This window comes from Cryptomeria japonica, chromosome 1 (genome assembly GCF_030272615.1).
Source record: "Cryptomeria japonica chromosome 1, Sugi_1.0, whole genome shotgun sequence".
Lineage (NCBI taxonomy): Eukaryota > Viridiplantae > Streptophyta > Pinopsida > Cupressales > Cupressaceae > Cryptomeria > Cryptomeria japonica.
Window position 1 is genome coordinate 471844613 of NC_081405.1, and position 6124 is coordinate 471850736.

Below are 6124 nucleotides of genomic sequence, written 5' to 3' on the forward strand. Positions count from 1 at the left end.
CCATCAGAACCACATAATGCATTTCTAGGTAGTTATTGAGGGTGAAATCAAATACAATATGACTCCAAAGGACGTCCTATTATATAGTGCCAACAACGTAGTGAATGGGCACACATTGCGAGAGACTGCCAGAATAAGAAAGACAACATACAACTATTATGCAAATGGTGTGGACCAGGGAATCATGAAGCCACCAATTGCCCAAATCAAAAGGGTATTAATATGTTGGATGTAAAGGAATAAGACGAGGTATTTTTGGCAATCGCGAGAGCAAAAATGAAGAAGGCAATGTACCTGGATGCTTGTACAAAGAAAGAATGACTACAAGAAGCCAAAGCCAAAGTAGAATGTGTTGGTGAAGGAACAAGTAACGTCTAGTGAAAACAAGAAAAAACATTGCAAGAGTCAGAGAAGAACATAGTTCGACAAATACCACAGACAACCATACCCATCAGGGTGGCAGACCTTCTTCAAACTATGTTGCAACTAAAAATGGCAGTTGCCAACACAGTCAGTGATGACATAATCATCCAAAAACAATGTAAGCCACAAGAGGAGGAACTAAAAGGAAAACCACCACCTAAAGGGAATGAGGCCAATGATCCACTATTGTTGACGGTGAGCATTGGGAGGAAGAAGACTATTGTCGAGATGGAAATAATGGGCCAAAAGTTGGAAAACACCATCATCGATAGGGGCTCCAGAGTTAATGTGTTGTTGGAGGACACTTGGAAATGTTTGGGGAAGCTGATAGTCTGGCCACCGACCTTCCACTCGGTAGGTGCCGACTAGCACGACATCAAGTCGTTGGGAACATTGATGGCACAAAAAATAATGATTGAGACACAATATTTTTTCTTGGACTTCATAGTCATCCCGTTGCAAAAGAAGGCATACAACGCACTCCTCGAGAGGGGATGGTTGGTTACTGCCAAGGAAAATCATAATTGGAAGCAAAACACACTCTCGATCAAGAGTGATGAGACTTGAGGAACCAGGCGATGAGTGAAGAACTAACATCCTTCAACTCAGAGTCTGAGGGTGGAGAGTTAGGTATGGACAAAGGAAGGAAAGACATGAAACCAAACAATGAAGGGGTGATCAAACTAGAAGATTACTCTAAAGGTGAGATGAGTTCACTAAATGGACTATTCCACTGGCAAATAAAGGACTATGAGGTATTTTCACCAACATGTGATTTCCTTAAAGCTACAACCCTTGGTGTAGAGAAACCGATGAAAGTGTGTAAATTTATGGACAATGCATCTAACAGTACGAAGATTGAGAATGAAAATGAAATTCAAAAAATAACGGAGTCAATAAAAATTAAAAAAATTAAATGGAGGGCACAACAACATTTGGAGGAAAAAACTATAAGAGTTTGGCCATGGCATTCCTTGACCCTCATGCCAAATGCCAAGAATTTAGATGTAGGATTGTATGCCACAAACAATGATATTCCCAGTCGGTATGGAGGAAGGGATATTTGGCTATACGAGAGTCTTTAACCGTACAAGGAAAAGATTGGTAGGTCATATGTGAGCAAAGCAATATAGTCATATAAAAAGGAGGACCACACATCATACGTTGGGGTGAAAGGAAGTAACCCATATGGAAGGAAGGATCATACATTGTATAAGGACCACACATTCTACGTTGGAGTGAAACGAAGTAACACGTACGTGGAAGGAAGGACCACATGCCATGTGGGGGAGTTAAAAGAAGTGAGTCGTACGAAAGAGATGAAGTACCAGCAAAGCTTGACAAGTCATACCCAAGGGAGTTGTATGAGGGAAGAACAGTATACATAAGGAGGATACTGTATGATCAGAGACCGTACGTAGGGAGAACCAACTAGCCAAGTGTGATAATAAGTAATTCGTATAATGAACAAAAAGTGTAGAGTCCATACAGAGGTGAAAAGGGTGGAAAAACACATTGTACATGGAAGAGGATGAGGTGCTAGGTAAGTCATGTGCGTGTGTGAAAAAGGGTCTGTAGTTGTAAGCACAACACTTCAATTAAGTTATTACATGTATGATTAGTAAATAAATAATCAATAAATAATAAACCATAACAAAGCGACTAATTGCCTTCTAAAAGATGCGAGTATAAGATTGCTCTCAGATTTTTTATAAGCAATACCAGTGACTAGACTACACCAAGACGAAGATTTAATCTATATGATATTAACTATATGGATGCAAAATGGATGAATAATTCAAGCAATAATGAATTCAAGCAATAACGAATTCAAGCAATAATGAATAAACTAAATATGGATACAAATAATAATGAATGCAAATAATCTAGAAAAAAGTGCAATGATCTTCAATGACTCCAGAGCAAATTAGCGTGATAATAATCTCCAAGCGTGTTCTCAAAAATCTCTGGGGTGAATTGGAATGAGAGCTGAAGGCTGAATTTATAGAGAATTACAAGAGAAAAGCTCAATTTAGGATTAATTGAAAATAATTGAGAAATCAGGTTTAGTTAACCTTGAGATAGATTCCAGTTATAGTTTAATTGAAATGCATTTAAATTAGAAGTCCAAGTTGCATTGGAAATAATAATAAATTAATTCCATGCATTTGTGATAAAAATAGATAATTCTTTTATTTATTCAAGAAAAGAGTCTTTTTAATGCAATTGAACTTCTTTTTCTAAAAAGCTTTGAATTCTAATTTTAGAGAGTAATTCAATAATTCAATTTAATTGCTTTTCTAATTTCAAGTTCTAAATTTAGAAAAAGAAATAATATCTTAAGTTTTATTTCTCTCTCAATTCAATTCTTTTATTTTATTTACAATTCAACTCTTGCTTTGTAATTAATTCCTTTTTTTTTGTAATAAATTAATTCCTTTTGTATGATTAAATGGAAAATTTATTAATTAATTAAATATGCAAGGATATTTAATAAATTAAAATAGGATAATTGATCAAAATGATATTCTTGGAAATGATTCAATTAATTAAATATTTAATTAATAATGAGTAATTGATTTGCAATGTGATATTTGGTGATTAAAGAATTAATAATGTTCCCAAGGTTGATTTAATTGCCTTTGGTTAGGACCTTGGTGATGTTGTCGAGATTAGGGGCCCATGGTTTAGATGACCATTTTTAGGGTATTACAAGTCATACATGAGATAGTTGTACATGAAGAAGAGAAGGTCGTATGTGAGTACACTGCCATATGTGAGAGAGATATATGTGAAGAAGAGAAGGTCGTAGTGAGTACACTATACAAGCAAGTGGGGAGGAGGTCATACAAGGAAACCATAAACAAGTCGTATGAGAATGTAATACCGTACGTGGAGCTAACTCACATACTACAGAGATAGGAGAACAGGATGCATGGGTTGAGGTCATACATGGAGCCGCACGTGATAGTGGAGGAGTCAAGTCCATATTAGGTAGAGGAGAAGCCATACAATGCAGAGGAGTTATACTCGAATTCAAAGACACCGTATGAAAACATTATACCGTATATAGAAAACCTATCAAGCCGGTACATGAAAAATGAGTTAAGGCTGCAAGTGAGTAAAAGTTGTAAGCTATACGTGGGAATGCCAGTTGGGTCGGGGTTAAAAACTATGAAATCTCCATTTTCTAGCTTCATCAACAATATTTTGGCATCTTAAAAAAACTTTAAAATCATGTGCGCCATGGAGTTTCGTGTGGTTTTGAAGGTCTTAATTTGTGTCCCTTGACCCCATTGGGGAGGCTGCCCCCAGACCCCCATTTGATTTGGTAGGTACACTACAAGTTTGGGTCGTCCATTCCAAGTCATTGTTTATCATTAGTCTTCCCGAATACCAATTGATGTTTACTTGTCATCTGAAAGATGACTTTTTATTTGGGGGGGATGATTTAGTTGGCATAAAATGCCTATGGTTATATTTGATAATATTTGTTATTTGCCAATGTATTAATTTTTTATATTAAGTGGGTTGTCACTCTTGGGTAGTTAATGTGTCAGTTGCTTCACTCGGTAATTTTCGGGTCCTTTAAATATATTGTGTACAACCAAGGAAGGTAGTACAACATAGTTGAGTGAATTGTAATGCTTAGTTGAATGTCTCTGGTCTTCTCCTCTATAATGGTTGCATGTGCGAATAAAGATATTTTTTACTACCATGTCTAGTATGCATTGTCATGTATATTATTATTTATTAGTTATAGCAACAAAAAATACATTTGAAATGATGTTACCCATTTAATTACTAAGCACGCTAAAGGAAAAGGAGGGGTTGATATGCTCCTAGCCAACAACTAGGGAAATTTGGTATCTAATAATGGGGCATCCCCATGTAATAGATTAGTATGGGTTGTCATTAACTATAATGAATCTAAATCGGGCCTATGCTCCCTGTATTTCTCCAATGACTATAGAGACACGATTGAACTCTGGAAATGACTCTTCAACCTACCTGATATTTCCTAGATATTTGGAGGTGAATTAAACATGGTTCAAGAGCACCAGGAGCATAAGATAATAGGTCTAGAATTTGAGTGGAAAGGAAATGAGAAATTTTACTAGACCAAAATGAAAGAGAAACTCAAACTATTTGATCCCTTGGAAGGAAAAAAGAAAAAATATAAGTCTATGTGGTACTCTTGGTGTAACTTTCAACTAGGAAATAAAAGGGCATATTGTTGCCTTGACAAATTCTACATCAATTAGGATAATTGTTCTTTGAAACAAGATGGGGAGGGTACAATAGTCAGAGTGAGTCCGTACACTCTTCCAAACCATCACCCTGGTAAGGCTATTGTCACTATGAATAATTTTATAACAAAACCTCTGATTAAGAAAGATAATTTTATTCTTAACACTAATTTTATTAAATATTAAGATGTCATGGGTGCAATATATATGATTAGGAAGTTCAATAAATGGGACAACAATACCTCCTTCACCATAGATGAGTGGAATAAGAATGTAAATAGTTGGAACATTTTATTACAGACGATGGGTAGGAAAAAAGCTAAAGATTGTAGGAGAGTAGAGAATGAACTCAATGATAATATACTCACCCTTAAGTCCTTTGTCCAATTGGACCCTACCAGTAGAACAATTGCAAAGCATTTAGTTATAACTAGGAACCAACTAAGGAGTTTTCAAATTAAAAAAATTCAAGGCCTTATGGTAAAGGCTAAAATTAGTTGGCTAATGCGGAGAGATAAAGGTTCAAAATTCTTCTTTAATTTGTCGAGACAAAAGGAGTTTAATGAAAGAATGGATAGAATATAAGAGGATGGTCAAGAATTGATTGATAATGAGGACATTAAAAATGCCTTCCTTAAATTATGAAGTCTTTTTCTCTTTTGAAGACTCCTCACCGAGTAGACAAGAAGCCTGGAAGAAATGAAAAGCTTTCATCTCGAAGAATATTTTTGAAGAGGAGGCTAATATCCTCGAGAAACTAACTATAGTGAAGGAGATCCTTAAGGCTGTCAAAGCCCTCAATAATGAAAAACCTCTTGGCCTTGATGGGTTGTTGATAGAATTCTATAAAGAGGCTAAGAGCCCAATTGGTAGTGATCTCTACCAAGTATATGAAGAAGATTTTATAATAGGCTCTCTGGGTACTAAAATCAATAGAGGTGTTATCAAATTACTCCCCAAAGAAGGGGACAAATCCCTCATCAGTAACTAGAGACCAATCACTCTGTTAAATGTCTCATATATGATACAAAAATTATAGCTCCAAGTCTTGTTAACATACTGCTAAAATTTGTGAGTAGCACACAAACTAGATTTATCAAGGGTATGTACATCCTTGAGAACCTTATCACCAATTGGGAAGCTATTTATTGGGCTAATTGAACTAATCAAGAGGTAGCTATACTCTTATCATATTTTGAAAAGGATTATAATCATATTGAATGGAGTTTTTTTAACCATGATGTTAGAAATATTTGGTTTCTCTATAGAGTTTTGTCGCATTATCCAGGTCCTTCTGAAGGATGCTTCTGCCTAGGTTGAAGTTAATGGTTCTCAAACTACCAACTTCACCCTGGGGAGATCTATTGGATAGGGTTGCCCACTAGCTCCAACCCTTTTTGTCATTGCATCTAATGCTATTTACTACCTTCTAATAAATGCATCCTACTCCT